Below are 16,831 nucleotides of genomic sequence, written 5' to 3' on the forward strand. Positions count from 1 at the left end.
GTTCAAGTCCCAGCTGCTCCACTTCCGATCCATCTCTCTGCTATGGCCTGGGAAAGCAGTAGAAGATGGCCCAAGTCCTTGGGCCCCTGCACCCGTATGGGAGATCCAGAAGAAGCTCCTGGGTCCTGGCTTCAGATCAGCACAGCTCCAGCCATTGCAGCCAATTGGGGAGTGAAGCAGCAGATGAAAATATCTCTATCTCTCTATCTCTCTCTTTCTCTCTTTCTGCCTCTCCTTCTCTTTCTCTGTAACTCTGACTCTCAAATAAAATAAATAAATCTTAAGAAAACAAAAGTAACATGGTATTAACCACAGTGTATCAACATTAGGTTGCTGCTTCTCACAGAGGCTGGGAGACAGGGGCCCCATCTTCTAGTGTTAGCTGCTAGTGACAGTAAATTCACTGGGCAGGTGTTTTCGGAGGGGGTAGGACATCCCAAGGATGCAGCCTGGAACTCATAGACATTGTGCTAGTGTTGGCTTGAGTCTTCCTAGGACAAGTTGCTTCTTCCAGGGGGTAAATCTAGTCAGAATGTGATGACTGACAAAGTGGAACACAGAATCCAGGGAAGCTTCCTTCTTTCTCTGAGAAGTTGTAGCGACTGAGGTTTGTATCACAGCTGAGACAGACACACTGGAGACACGCCCATCACAATGAGGACGTCGGGGCCTCTCTGAGGTGGTGACTAATAGGAAACAGAACAGAGAGGAATTTACTAGAGATCTGCTGAAGACCTGCTTGTCCGGGCTTAAAGGGTTTTGTGGGTGGCCACACCTAGAAGTAGAGCTTCTGTGGCATGGCTCTCAAATCCCTTGTAGAATGTGGCTCTAGGTTGCAATTTGGTCTATGTTTGTCTAAAGAACATGAAAACACAGAATTGGCCCACATACGAAGATACTTCAGAAAGGTCTCAGAAGGGGCTGGGATGGGGGTAAAGCTACCACCTACAATGCCAGCATCCCATATGGGCGCTGGTTGTGTACTGAGTGCTCCACTTCCAATCCAGCTCCCTGTTAATGAGCCCAGGAAAGACAGCAGAAGATGGCCCAAGTGTTTGGGCCCCTGTCACTCACATGGGCACTCAGATGAGGCTCCTGGCTCCTGGCTTTGGCCTTGTTCAGCCCTGGCCATTGCGGCAATTTGGGTAAGTGAACAAGTGGATGATCTCTCTGTCTCTCCCTCTCTCTGTAATTCTTTCAAATAAATAAACTTTTTAAATAAATAAATGTCTTAAAAATGAAACTAAAAAATAAACTTATTCTGATGTGAAAAATTTTAAGATTCCATCTATAGCATAGAATCTAGCATATTTTGAAAAGGAACCAAATAGAATATAACATAGTAAAAATATAGCAAAGTATTAAAACTCAATCAAGGCTGGCGCCACAGCTCACTAGGCTAATCCTCCTCCTGCGGTGCCGGCACACTAGGTTCTAGTCCCGGTCGGGGCACCGATCCTGTCCCGGTTGCCCCTCTTCCAGGCCAGCTCTCTGCTGTGGCCAGGGAGTGCAGTGGAGGATGGCCCAAGTGCTTGGGCCCTGCACCCCATGGGAGACCAGGAGAAGCACCTGGCTCCTGGCTTCGGATCAGTGCGGTGCGCCGGCCACAGCGCGCCGGCCGCGGCAGCCATTGGAGGGTGAACCAACGGCAAAGGAAGACCTTTCTCTCTGTCTCTCTCTCACTGTCCACTCTGCCTGTCAAAAAAATAAAAATAAAAAAACACAATCAGCAGATTACACACAATTGAGGAGATAATTAGTAGAATATCAGAGACACAGCCGGAGCAGCGGCTCACTAGGCTAATCCTCCGCCTTGTGGCACCAGCACACCGGGTTCTAGTCCCGGTCGGGGCACCAATCCTGTCCTGGTTGCCCCTCTTCCAGGCCAGCTCTCTGCTGTGGCCAGGGAGTGCAGTGGAGGATGGCCCAAGTGCTTGGGCCCTGCACCCCATGGGAGACCAGGAGAAGCACCTGGCTCCTGCCTTCAGATCAGCATGGTGCGCCGGCCGCAGCGCGCCTACCGCGGCGGCCACTGGAGGGTAAACCAACGGCAAAAGGAAGACCTTTTTCTCTGTCTCTCTCTCACTGTCCACTCTGCCTGTCAAAATTAAAAAAAAAAAAAAAAGAATATCAGAGACACGTAAATTACACTGCAACTCAACGATGCGAAGATTGACAATATGAGGTGAATGTTAACACGCAGGCAGAATAAAATGAAGAGGCCAACATCCTAAGGAAGTACCTGGAGATATAATAGATGAGAACAGTTCAGAACTGAGAAATCTACATCTAAACACACCATCAGGCAATGCAGAACACCATGCAAAGAGCTCTTATAGAGGCCGGCGCTGTGGCGTAGCAGGTAAAGCCATTGCCTGCTGTGCTGGCATCCCATATGGGCTCTAGTTCGAGTCCCAGCTGCTCTACTTCTGATCCAGCTCTCTGTTATGGCCTGGAAGATGGCCCAAGTCCTTGGGCTCCTTCACCATGTGGGAGACCCAGAAGAAGCTCCAGGCTCCTGGCTTCAGATCAGCCCAGCTCTGGCTGTTTTGCAGCCATTTGGGGAGGGAACCAGCAAATGGAAGGCCTTCCCCCTCCTCAGTGTGCCTCTGCCTTTCTAAAACTGCCTTTCAAATAAATAAATCTAAAAAAAAAAAAGTAGTCACACAACATGCTAAATGAAACACAGTCTCTGAAATGCTACAGAAAAAATGATTGTTTCTTCAACAAATAAACTAGAGAGAGAGAGAGAGACAGAATACATACGGTACCTAGCAGGGACAAATTCATAAAAACAAAAAGCAGATTAGAGGCTATCTGGGATTAGGAGGAGGGAGATTGGGGAGCTATCGTCTAACATGTACTCAGTTTCTGCTTGTGATGATCAAAATCTCCTCGAAATGGACGGTGGTTATGGTTGCACAACTGCAACGGAGTTGTCCCTTTAGATTCAAATGGTGTTATGTGTATCTCACAATGAGAAATTATATATATATATATATATATATATATGCACACACGCATTTACATTTTTAAGCATGCATACATACACACATATATACAGCAAATACTTGTCACTCTACTACTGCAGAAAGAAAAAAAACTGAAGTCAGCAATATTTCTAGATACAAGGAAGTTCATATCATATTGATAAAATGTTCAATTCACCAGGAAAACAGAACAATTTTTAAATTTCTATAGATCTCACAACATAATCTCAAAATATATGAGACAAATATTGTTCATATAAATAAGCAAACAAGCCCATCATCATACGGGGAAATTTAATACACCTGCCTCAGTAATTGATAGAACAAGCAGATGAAAAATCAGTAAGAATATATTTTTGAACAACACAATCAATAAACTTGATCAAGTGGATATTTGTAGAACATACCACCCAACTTTGCAATCCATACATTCTTTTCCAGGACATGTGGGACCTTTAAAACTGAATCACACTGGACAATAAATAAGTCTCAACAACAGAAGACTGCAACCGTAGGTTTGTGGCTCCTCTCGAGCTTCCCTCCACTCCTTCTTGAGTGTGCATTTTTTCACACAGATGCAAATAAATCTTGCTTTGCTGCTGACCTGTACCTGATTCTCATCCTTGCACTCTCCCTTATGTCAGAGACAAGAACCTGGATCCAGCTAGCCACCCCATGACATTCTGATGTGTGAGACAGATGTCCCAACTGGCCGCTTAACCACTAAGCCAAACGCCTGTCCCTGAATACGTTATTCTAGGTAGAGACATAGGGTAGATCAGTTGGCAAACAATCAGGTATACTTAACATGGTTCTGGGATGGGTAGGTGCCCTTATGGGGGACAAAGGACCTTATACGTAAGTCAGTTTCAAGTTTAGTAAAGGTCTAAATATAAATGATCAAACTATAGGGGCCAGCATGTGGCACAGCAGGTTAAGCTATTGCCTGCGATGCCAGCATCCCATATAAACTCAGGTTTGAGTCCTGGCTGCTCCACTTCCAATCCAGCTCCCTGCTAATGCACCTGGAAAAGCTGTGAAGATGGTCTAAGTGCTCGTGCCCTGCCATCCACATGGGAGCCCTGGATGGAGTTCCTGGCTCCTGCCTGTGATCTGGCCCAGTCCTGGCTGTCATGGTCATTTGGGGAGTGAACCACCAGATGAAAGATCTCTCTCTTCCTCCCTCCTTTTTTCTCTGTAACTCTGCCTTTCAAATAAATAAATATTAAAAAAAAAAAAAAAAGGGAGAAACAGACAAAACTATAAGAAGGTGCTGCAGTGAGCAGTTTAAGCCACTACTAGGGCATCTGCATCCCATATTAGAATAAGTGGTCTGGGGGCCAGCGCTGTGGAGCAGCAGGTTAATGCCCTGGCCTGCAGTGCCGGCACCCCATATGGGCGCTGGTTCTAGTCTTGGCTGCTCCACTTCCGATCCAGCTCTCTGCTATGGCCTGGGAAACCAGCATAAGATGGCCCAAGTCCTTGGGCACCTGCACCGGCGTGGGAGACCTGGAAGAAGCTCCTGGCTCCTGGCTTAGGATCAGCACAGTTCCGGCAGTTGCGGCCAATTGGGGAGTGAACCATCGGATGGAAGACCTCTCTCTCTCTCTTTCTCTGCCTCTCCTCTCTCTGTGTAACTCTGACTTTCAAATAATAAATAAATAAATCTTAAAAGAAAAAAAAGAATGAGTGGTCTGCATCCTGGCTCCTCTACTTTGAATCCAGCTTCCTACTAATGCACCTGGGAAGGCAATGGATGACAGCCCAAGAACTTGAGTTCCTGCCACCCACAAGGAATACCAAGATGGAGTTCCTGGCTCCAGCCCATCCCCAGATGTGTGGGTCTTGGGGAGTGAACCAATGAATGAAACTCTCTCTCTCTCCATCTATCTCCGCATTTCTTTCACTCTGCCTTTCAAATAAATACATACATATATAAGTAATTCTCAAAATTTAGTATTAACCTTAAAAAAAAGAGCTTGATAACATGGACTGCACTAAAAACATCTGTTCATCAAAAAGTGCTGTACAGGGGCTGGTGCTGTGGCACAGCAGGTTAAAGCCCTGGCCTGAAGCGTCAGCATCCCATATGGGCGCCGGTTCCAGTCCCGACTGCTCTTCTTCTTTTCCAGCTCCCTGCTATGGCCTGGGAAAGCAGTGGAAGATGGCCCAAGTCCTTGGGCCCCTGCACCAGCATGGGAGACCCAGAAGAAGCTCCGGGCTCCTGATCAGCGCAGCTCCAGCTGTTGCAGCCAATTGGGGACTGAACTATCGGATGGAAGACCTCTCTCTCTCTGCCTCTCTTCTTTCTGTGTAACTCTGACTTTCAAATAAATAATAAATAAATCTTTAAAAAAAAATAAGGCACTGTATAGGGGTCGGCACAGCGGCATCCCATATGGGCACTGGTTTGAGTTTGGCTGCTCCATTTCTGATCCAGCTCCCTGCTATGGCCTGAGAAAGCAGTAAAAGATGGCCCAAGTCCTTGGGCCCCTGCACCCACATGGAAGGCCTGGAAGAAGCTCCAGGCTCCTAGCTTCGGCTTGGCCCAGCTCCAGCTGTCCTGGCCATTTGGGGATTGAACCATCGGATAGAAGACTTTCTTTCTCTGCCTCTGCCTCTCTGTAACTCTGCCTTTCAAATAAAAAAAAATAAATCTTAAAAAAAAAGCACTGTACAATTGTTCAATATGGATGATTAGAATATGAAGCCTTATTATATATTCTATTTTTGTGTATGTTTGAAAACGACCATTAACAACATTTTTATAAAAGACAAAAAATTGTAGGAGAACCAATGATGAGAGAAGTTACAGTCAGCATACAGGGCTAGTATCTCAAATACACAAAGAACTCCAATAGATCAGTAAGGAACAATCTAGGAGTGAAATATTCAGGGTTCGTTTAAGCCACTGCCTGTAACAGCAGCATCTCGTATGAGCGCCAGCTCCTGTTCCCTCCTCCACCCCAGCCCAGGGCTGCTCCACTTCTGATCCAGCTCCCTGCTAATGGCCTGGGAGAAACAGCAGAAAATGGCCCAAGTGTTTGGGCCCCTCCCACCCACATGGGAGACCTGGAGAAAGCTCCTGGCTCCTGTCTTTGGCCAGCAGTTGTGGCCACCTGGAGAGTGAACCAGCAGATGGAAGATCTCCCTGTTTCTCCCTCTCTCCCTGTAACTCTGTCAGATAAGTAAATAAAACTTTAAAAAATAAAAAAGAATAAAATATAAAGGAAAAATATTCAGAAAGGCACTTTAAAAAGGAGGAGATCCAATGACCAATAAGTATATTCTTAACCTCATTAGTAATCAGGAAAATAGAGATGAAAACCTCAAAGGAGATACATCCAGAATAGCTAAAATAGCAGCTCTCAGAACGCCAAGGGTGTAGAACACTGGGGACCCTTCTTCACTGCTGGTGGGAGCTCACATTCCCAGGGCCACTCAGGAAGGCCATCTGGCGCTTCCTAGCAGAGCTGAACGTGCTCCTTCCCCAGCAGCACAGAGACTGCAATTCAGAGTCACAGGTCTCTCAGAAACTCTTGTCTGTACATTCCATTTACATGAGAAAGACAGCACTATCCTTCACTGTCAGTGACAGGAAACCACCCAATGGTCCATCAATAATTAGGTGAATACATTGATTGTAGTATATTCATACACTCAGCTGGACAGAATAATGATAATAAATGAACCACAGCTACACACAGCAATGGGATTTTTTGTTACAAAGACACCATCGACCTAAAAAAGCAAGACAAAAATAAATTAGTATAATGCCTTGTATATTAAGTTCAGAACCAGGCAAAACTGAACAATCCGCACAGGTAAACAGATGGTAAGACTGTGAGGATGCGGCAGGAGCTGGTTTTCACAAGGTTGGAAGAGGGGTTCCTTTGGGGCAGAGGGAGAACCTGTTGCAGGTGGGGGAAGTGGCAGGGACAGTGTGAATATCAGGATGTTGTCAATATTCTAAATCTTGAGCTGGACTCTCTCTCTCTCTCTCTCTCTCTATATATATATATATATACACACACACATACATATATATATACACATACATATATACACACACACACACACGCATACACACGTTTTGTATGTTTTATACAATCCACACTATAGAAGGGTAAGACGAAGTCATGTTTAGGGACAACTACTACCATAAGATAAATTATTGAGTAAATGAAACCTCACAAGCAGTGTTTGAAAGAATACCCAAGGCCAGAGCTGCAGCGCCTGCACCCTGGGTTCTAGTCCCGGTCGGGGCGCCGAATTCTGTCCCGGTTGCTCCTCTTCCAGGCCAGCTCTCTGCTGTGGCCCGGGAATGCAGTGGAGGATGGCCCAAGTGCTTGGGCCCTGCACCTGCATGGGAGACCAGGAGGAAGCACCTGGCTCCTGGCTTCAGATCTGTGCGGGTGCGCCGGCTGCAGCGCGCCGGCCACAACAGCCACTGGGGAGTGAACCAATGGAAAAGGAAGTCCTTTCTCTCTGTCTGTCTCTCTCTCTGTCCACTCTGTCAACAACAGAAAGAAAGAAAGAAAGAAAGAAAGAAAGAAAGAAAGAAAGAAAGAAAGAAAGAAAGAAAGAAAGAAAGAGAGAGAGAGAGAGAGAGAGAGAGAGAGAGAAAGAAAGAAAGAAAGAAAGAAAGAAAGAAAGAAAGAAAGAAAGAAAGAATACCCAAAGACTCATTGTCCAACCAAACATCTAACTACAAAGAACAAGAGCCTTCCACAGCAATAACCAGCAAAACCAAAAACAAACTGATGGGATCATGTCAAACTAAAACTCTTCTACACATCAAGGGAAAGAATCAACAGGGTACAGAGACAACCTACAAAGATAAAATGTTTGTAAACTATACATTTGAGAAGCTCTTAATATACAAAATATCTAAGAAACTCAACCAACTTAATAGCAAGAAAACAAATAGTCCAATTTAAAAATAGCAAAGGACCGGCCGGCGCCACGGCTCACTAGGCTAATCCTCCGCCTTGCGGCGCTGGCACACCGGGTTCTAGTCCCGGTCGGGGCACTGATCCTGTCCCGGTTGCCCCTCTTCCAGGCCAGCTCTCTGCTGTGGCCAGGGAGTGCAGTGGAAGATGGCTCAAGTGCTTGGGCCCTGTACCCCATGGGAGACCAGAAGAAGCACCTGGCTCCTGCCATCGGAACAGCGCGGTGCGCCGGCCGCAGCGCGCTACCGCGGCGGCCATTGAAGGGTGAACCAACGGCAAAAGGAAGACCTTTCTCTCTGTCTCTCTCTCACTGTCCACTCTGCCTGTCAAAAATTAAAAAAAAAAAAAAATAGCAAAGGACCTAAATAGACATTTCTCAAAGACATAAAAAAAATTCAGCAGGTATGTGAAGAAAGTGTTCAACATCACTAATTATCAGAGATGCAGATATTACAACCACAGTGAGATATCGGCTCACATCTGTTAGGACATCTGTCAAAAGAGATGAAAGATAAGTGCTATGAGAACGTGGAGATAAGAGAACCCTTGCAGGCTACTGGTGGGAACGTAAATTAGTGCAGACATTACAGAAGACACTATGGAGGTATCTCACAAATTAAAAAGTACTGTATTGCAGGGTCTTAGTCCACCCATACCAGGATGGACTGGGCCCGAGGAAAGGTAAGCACACCGCTCGCCCGTTTCCCAGCCTCCTGATCCCGGAGACAATCAGACATATGGGGAGCCAAGTCAAGCAGGGACTCATTTATTGCGCGCATAACAAAGTCTTTTAAAGCACAAAACTGCAGAGTCATTGGGGCAGGGCATAAGAACCAACCAATAACTTAGAAGATCATTTTACGGGGCGATTTTCATAGGACTAGCCACATGTCTGTACACTCGTCATCAGTTGTCCTCACTTCCCCTGATGTTGCGAGGCCAATTAGCTTTGGTGGTAAACAACTTTGAGTTCCACCCCACCTTACTTCCCTTGGGCGCCATCTTTGAATTGCCTCGTGTGCCTAATTTCCCCACACTGTATGACCCAGTAATCCTGCAGCTGAGTAGGATTAGAAATAAAGGAAACAAAATCAGTACATTTAAGAGATGTCTGCACTTGCATGCTCACTGCAGAATTAGTCACAATAGCCAGGATATGGAATCAACTAAGCGCCCATCCGTGAGTGAACAGATGAAGAAAATGTGCTGTGGTATATGCCAGTGGAATGCTATTCGGCCTTGATAAAGGAAGAAATCCTGTCATCTGTGATAACGTGGATGAACCTGAAGGACACTCTGTTGAGTAAGGAAAAAGCCACTCACAGAAAGTGTGTGACCTCACATCTATGTGAAATCTTAAGTTGAACTCAGATGTAGAGTAGAAGGGTGGTTACCAGGGGCTGGAGGATAGAGAGGGTTGGGGAGACGCTGGTCAAACGCCGTAACATTTCAGTTACACAGGAGCAGTAAGTTTGAGGGATCTATTGTTCAACATGGAGACTATAGATAATAACAATGTATTGCACACTTGAAGATCACTGTGTAAATTTTATGTATTCTCACCATAAAAACCAAGCATATGAAGTAATGTGTATGTTAATTAGTTCAATTTAGCCATTCCACAATGTACACACATTTCTTTAAAATTTTTTTAAAACTTGAGAGAAAGAGATGTCTCAGCTATTCGTTTTCTCCCCAGCTACCCACAATGATCAAGGCTGGGCTGATCATTGGCTCCTGTCAAAGCTGGGAGCCAGGAAGTGAGTCAAGGTCTCCCAGTGGGAGGGACTCACTTACTGGGGCCATCACAGCTTCCTCCCGGGGTCTGCCTCAGCCAGAACTGGAGCTGAGAGATGGAGGCAAGTATTAAACCCAGACACTGATGTGAGATACAGGAGTCTCAACCAGAATCTTATTTACTAGGTCAAGCAATAGTCTCTGTATACATGTTTCAAAAAGTCATCTTGTACATCATAAAACATAAATGATTTTCATGTGTCAATTTAAAAATAAATTAGCTTTTTGGAAAAAAAAAAGAATGAGAGAGAGACAATTAAGGATTTGGTAAAAACCAATATTCACTCCATTGGTTGGAAATACAAACAAGAGGCCAGCACTGTGGCACAGCAAGTTAAGCCACTGCCTACAGCACCTGCATCCCACATGGCTGCAAGTTCGATTCCCTGCTGCTCCACTTCCGATCCAGCTCCCTACTAATGTGCCCAGGAAAGCAGCAGAAGATGGCCTAAGTGCTTGGGCTCTTGCCACCCACATGGGAGATCTGGAAGAAGCCCAGACCTGGCTGTTGCGGCCATCTGCAAAGTGAACCAGGGGATGGAAGATCTCTCTCTCTCTCTCTCTCTCTCTCTCTCTTTCTCTCCTTCTCTCTGCAACTCTTTCAAATAAATAAATCTTTTTTTAAAAATACAGAAACAAAACAGAGGAACTGTGTATACCAAGCAGTGAAATTAAAGAAGATGGGACATACCAGTGGCTGTTAACCTTTTGGGGTACATCAATTCTTGAAAAATCTGATGGGAAAGAAGAATTTTGCATTAGTCAGTTGTAACAAAATAGCTGAAGCAGCTAACTTACAGAGAAAAGGGCTATTTTGGCTCATGGTTTTGGAGGCTCAAAGTCCAAATGGCAAGGTACAGGTTTTGGGAATGGTGAGGGGCCCACGGCAGGTGGCAGAGTGTGTTCACAGAAAAGATCACATGCAAGCCAGGAAGCAGAGAGATAGAGAGGCCAAACTCGGGCTTTTACATCAGTCCTCTCAGGAGAACTACTAAGGAGTCCCATGAGGGTTGTGTCTCTCCAGAGGGCACAACCTCAATGACCTAAGGACTTCCCACTAGGCCTCATCTACTGAGGGCTCTACCACCTACCAACAGCACCACCTTGAAGGTCAAGCCTTAACAAAGGGCCTTTGGGAGACATTTGGCATCCAAACCATAGCAAACTTGTTTTCCGGGAAAGTCAAATTTACAGGAAACTTGCATGTATTTTTAAGAGATTTATAGACTCATAACCAAGAACAAGAGGTTTGGACCCCACATTAGGAATTTTGCCATAGAATCTATGAGTTTAGGCTCTCATTCTGAGAGATGTCACAGGAACACAGGCCTGGAAACCAACAATCAGATATCTTATTTTTTTCAGACCTAACATGATTGTCCAGTAGCCTCCTGGGCCATGAAGTCAGTCAGTCAGTTGGATCAGCATGCCTCCAAGGGCAACCCAGCCACCCAAGGCCAGTCTTCTGAAACTAAAAATAGCACAGAAAAGATGGGAAACATTCTACATTCAGAACACTACTTGTCATGGTTTGGATAAGTCTGAGTGTCCCAGGGCTGGCGCTGTGGCATAGCAGGTAAAGCCACCACCTGCAGTGCCAGCATCCCATATGGATGCCAGTTTAAGTCCCAGCTGCTCCACTTCCAATCCAGCTCTTTGCTATGGCCTGGGAAAGCAGTGGAAGATGGTCCAAGTCCTTGGGCCTTTGCACCCATGTGAGAGACCTGGAAGAAGCTCCTGGCTCCTGGCTTTGGAATGGCATAGCTCCTGCCATTGTGGCCATCTGGGGAGTGTCCCGGTGGATGGAAGACTCTCTCTCTCTCTCTGCCTCTCCTTCTCTCTGTGTAACTCTGACTTTCAAATAACAAATCTTTAAAAAAAAAAAGTCTGAGTGTCCCCCAAAAGCCCATGTGTGACAAGTGTGATTCCCCAGAGTCTGATGTCGATGGACTAAGGATGGAACTTAAGCCAATCATGGTGTCTGACGATGAGGCCTTGGAGTGATGAATTCTTTGTTGGAGAAGTGCCCTGTGATCGATCATGGTGACTATGAGAACCCATTCGGAGGAAGACAAAGACTGTGCTTCCTGTCTCTCGCTCTACTTCCTGATTTGCTGGGTGATCCTCGTGGGTCCACTATCCACCACCCTCATGAGACGCTAGACCAATGGGGCTGCTGATCATGAACTCTGAACCTCCAACACCATGAACAAAAATAAACCTTCTGGCCGGCTAGTCCTAGGCTAATCCTAGGCTAATCCTCCGCCTAGCAGCACCGGCACACCGGGTTCTAGTCCCAGTCGGGGCGCCAGATTCTGTCCCGGTTGCCCCTCTTCCAGGCCAGCTCTCTGCTGTGGCCAGGGAATGCAGTGGAGGATGGCTCAAGTGCTTGGGCTCTGCACCCCATGGGAGACCAGGATAAAGCACCTGGCTCCTGCCATCGGATCAGCGCGGTGCGCCGGCCGCAGCGCGCCAGCCGCGACGGCCATTGGAGGGTGAACCAACGGCAAAGGAAACCTTTTTCTCTGTCTCTCTCTCTCACTGTCCACTCTGCCTGTCAAAAAAAAAAAAAAAAAAAAACTTCAAAAAAAAAAATAATAAACCTTCTTTCCTAAATAGCTCCCTTCATGTATCTGTTCTAACGATGGAACACTGACACAATACCTCAGAAACCTTCCTGCGAGCAATGAGCTGAGGGTGTCTCATTAGCCATTTTAGAGAAACTTAATAGTAAAAGAGATTCTGCTTGTGAATTGGGAAAGGGTAAAATCCTTTAGTCAGGCCTTGGAAATGGCTGTCCTGTCATTCAGCAGCGCTACAATGACATCCAAAAGGCCAGCAATCCTTTGGCACCAGCTTTGTAGTGGCATCTTTGATGGCATCAGCAGTGTAACCTTGATTTGCACCACCCATTGTATTCAAACAGAAGACATGATGGTAAGTTTGGTGTGGGGCAGTTTCTAGGTGGTCTTAAAAATGCCAAATGTAATGACATTTTGGAACATACTTCACTGAGGATAACAGCAACTATTTTATGGAAACAGCAGTGTCAAAACTATAGGTATATGAAAACTGTAATTTAGAGCCATCTGATTGACAGCACACTATAATAGTCATGGACTTTGATATACTACTTTGCACTTAGTTACAGCTATTGGTGTACCCACAAGCTCATCAGGACAGGAACCCAAGTACTGCAACAGGCTCTGAAATTTCATGTGCTTTTAAGAATTTCTGCTCAAAAAATAGACTGCTACTTTCTGTTCAGTTTTTCTATAAGCTTAAAATCGCTCTTTTTAAAAAGGCTCTATTGAATTAAAAAAATGTATACCATGGAAATAGTATTCTTTTTCATAAAAAACATAGAATCAATGTGTCCCTTTTAAACAGTTACAAAACTTAAGTGTTAGCATTTCTGATCTTAATTTTTAGAAACAAAACTAAAGTAGATTCCTTTGTGTTTAGAAAGAATGTAAAGAAAGCTACTTATCCTAAAATAAAGACGAATTACTTTAGGTCCTATTTAGGCAATGCAGGAGAGCGAATTAAACTGAGTAGGAATTGGGAAAAAAAAAAAAAAAAAAAACCAGATTCCTCTGGGAGATATGCCTTTTGAACATGATGGAAAGCAACTGAGAGGAACAGTCAATGGTTCACTGCTTAGAAAGGCCAAATTACTGCACAAATACCCTTGTTTTTAGGTAATTAAGTTAAATGTACTGAATGGAAAAGCAGTTTGGAGTATAAACGTGATTACTCTCAGTTTAATATTTCTGATACAACTTAAAATCAGTAACTTTCAAAAGAATCCCAATCATCCATTCACCACAGCTCAGATATATTTTCCACTCTGCCTTGATATCTCAAGGCCTTAGATATTTCCATAAATGACAGCTGTCCTTGACTTTTCTAAGAATGCCAATTATCATGCTGAGAATGTTATAATAACTTCTTCACTTATCACCTACTAAAAAAGTCTAAGTAATTTTATTTCATAGTGCTCTGGAAATACAACTGTGATCTAGAATTACTTCAAAAAGAGAGGGAGAGAACACAAAAGGAAAAGCTCGAGGGCAGGCACTGTGGCGCGGTGGGTTAAGCCACTACTTAAGGCTCCCATATCCTATATCAGAGCGCTGGTTCAAGTCCCGGCTCCTCTGCTTCCAATCCATCTTCTTGCTGATGCAATCAGGAAGGCAGAGGATGACGGCTCACACGCGTGGGGCCCTCCACCCACACTGAGGCCCAGATGGAGTTCCTGGCTCCTGACTTCAGTCTGCTCTGGCCCTGGCTACTGCAGGTATTGTGCAGGTTTTGGGGAAATGAACCAGTGGATGGAAGATCTCTCTCTCAAGCTAGAGAGAGAGAGAGAGAGAGAGAAACAAGAAATTTCCTAAGAAACACACAAAAAAAGAGGGAGGCCAGTGCTGTGGTGCAGCAAGTTAAAGCTCTGCCTGTAGTGCTGGCATCCTACATGGGCATGGGTTCAAGTCCTCGTAGCTCCACTTCCAATCCAGCTCCCTGCTAACACACCTGGGAAAGCAGCAAAGGATGGACCGAGTCCTTGGACCCTTGCACCCACGTGGGAGACCTGGAAGAGGTTCCTGGCTCCTGGCTTAGGATCAGCACAGTTCCGGCAGTTGCAGCCAATTGGGTAGTGAACCAGCCAGTGAATGGAAGACCTCTCTCCCTCTCTCTCTGCCTCTCCTTCTCTCTATGTGTAACTCTTTCAAATAAATAAATAAATCTTTAAAACAATTTATTTGGGTAGTGTCAGGTATACCACTGAGCAGGCATCACAAGCCTAAGTTTTCTCCTCCCAAATCTGTTTCCTCAATTTCCCTGATGTACCCAAAGGAAGTCATTAAAGCTCTGTGAATTGGGCCAGCGCTATGGCTCAACAGGCTAATCCTCCGCCTAGCGGCGCCGGCAAACCAGGTTGTAGTCCCGGTCGGGGCGCCGGATTCTGTCCCAGTTGCTCCTCTTCCAGGCCAGCTCTCTGCTGTGGCCAGGGAGTGCAGTGGAGGATGGCCCAAGTGCTTGGGCCCTGCACCCCATGGGAGACCAGGAGAAGCAACTGGCTCCTGCCATCGGAACAGCGCAGTGCGCCGGCCGCAGTGCACTGGCCGCAGCGCGCCAGCCGCAGCGGCCATTGGAGAGTGAACCAACAGAAGACCTTTCTCTCTGTCTCTCTCTCTCACTGTCCACTCTGCCTGTCAAAAAGTAAAAAAAAAAAAAAAAAAAAAAAAAAGCTCTGTGAATTGGCAGATTAGTGCTCTCATGAGATACTGACTTATTATTATAAAAGTTGGGAGAAAATAAAGATAATGGATTAATTCCTCAAGAGTTCTCTGCCAAGGGAGCAGGTGTTTAGTCTAGGAGCTAAGACACTGCATCCCACACTGGAGTTACTGGCTCGGATTCCTGCGTCCAGCTCCTGCTGACAGCTTCCTACCCATGCACCACCCTTGAAGGCAGTGGTGATGGCTCAGAGTATTGTGTTCTTGCCCCACCTAGGAGATCTGGACTGTCCTCCTGGCTTCCAGCTTTGGCCTGAGCCAACCCTGTCCTTGCAGGCAATGGGGAAGTGAATCAGCAGATGGGAGTGCCCTGTCCCTCTCACTCAGCGCGCTCTCTTTCTGCCTCTCAAATAAATACATGATTTTTAAAATAGAGACATCTGCAAAGATACATACCAACACCTCTCAAAACTTCAGAGCCCACGTGGAACCAACAACTGCATAGCCTGGACCCGACTCTTCATACTGTTAGTGGAAAGTCCTAAAGGAAGAGAGTCTCAGAGTCAGAGATGATTCTTGGACCTGTGTGTGTGGCAGACAAAGAGGTTTAACTCTGGCTTTGCTTCCATGTTCATAAAAGATAATGTTAAACATGCAATATGAGAAAGTCATAATCATTCATAATAAAATGGAGACATTTATTTATTCATATGCTTCGTTTCATTTCATACCATTAACAACCCTAGTCTCACACTTCATGAGCCCAATGAATAAACTCCTGAAAGCCACATTAGAGCCTGACTAAATACAGGTTTTGGCAGGTGTAAGAGGCTGAAGTCCAGAGTCTGTTGCTTGGTACTGCCGATGGCGACTAAAGAGCCGAACACCTAGAAAACCATTGCCCCCTGACTCTGTAAGATCCTCTGTACCTGATTAGATACGATTATATGCAGAGCAGAACAGGTTTTTGCATGCTGTCAATCAGAATTCGTATTTTCTATATGTGGCCCTTCTATGAAAGCTATTCAAATCCAGTAGCTGTTGATTATAAATTTTATTTTGTTATTCTCATTTTCAATAGTTCATTTTATCTCCAGTGATTTCTGTATGTCTTCATTATGACAGTTATATGTTAACTTTGCAATTATTTCATTTTAATAGCCCTCTAAATCCTTTCATATCTAATAAATTTTCCAAAATTCCTAAGAATATTTAATTAACTAAGCACTGAAAACAGTACCATCAGTTAGTGTGAACAATCAAGAAAGGCCACTGTGGAATGCAAACACCTAAAAACTGGTATGATTTTCTCAGGATCACTGAAGACTTCTCCATTTGTGGGATCAAGTGACAATGTACAAATCTCGACCACTGAAACATTTCCCTTTTTCTCTACTTTTTTTTTTTAATTGAAAGGCAGAGACACAGAAAGATAGAGACAGAGAGATAGAACACCCATCCATTGGTTCACTCCCCAAATAGCCCACAAAGGTTGGCCTTGGGTTGGGCCAGACACTCACTCCAGATCTCCCAAGTGGGTGGGAGGGACCCAACAACTTGAGCCCTCACTGCTGCCTCCCAGGGTCTCCATTAGCAGGAAGCTGGAATTGGAAGTAGAGCTGGGACTCAAACCCAAGCACTCATGGCGCCGGCGCTGTGGCACAGTGGGTTAACACCCTAGCATCCCATATGGGCGCCGGTTCGAGTCCTGGCTGCTCCTCTTCTGATCCAGCTCCCTTCTATGGCCTGAGAAAGCAGTAGAAGATGGCCCAAGTGTTTGGACCCCTGAACTCACGTGGGAGAACCAGAAGCAGCTCTGGCTCCTGGCTTCGGATTGGCGCAGCTCCGGCCG

At 45.5% G+C, this 16,831-nt stretch overlaps 1 long non-coding RNA gene across 4 annotated transcripts in view; it reads right to left on the minus strand.

Annotated features, from left to right (window-relative positions):
• Nucleotides 1-15,522, minus strand: part of LOC133776529 (uncharacterized) — a 58,684-nt gene extending 43,162 nt beyond the window's left edge. For all 4 annotated transcript variants that reach the window (XR_009868425.1, XR_009868426.1, XR_009868424.1 and 1 more), the window contains exons 1-2: nt 15,436-15,522; nt 10,431-10,473 (exon numbers count right to left, since the gene is read on the minus strand). This is a non-coding gene — a long non-coding RNA (uncharacterized LOC133776529). The remainder of the gene's footprint in view (nt 1-10,430; nt 10,474-15,435) is intronic.
• Nucleotides 15,523-16,831: the final 1,309 nt, after the last annotated feature.

Source organism: Lepus europaeus, chromosome 18 (genome assembly GCF_033115175.1).
Source record: "Lepus europaeus isolate LE1 chromosome 18, mLepTim1.pri, whole genome shotgun sequence".
Taxonomy (NCBI): domain Eukaryota; kingdom Metazoa; phylum Chordata; class Mammalia; order Lagomorpha; family Leporidae; genus Lepus; species Lepus europaeus.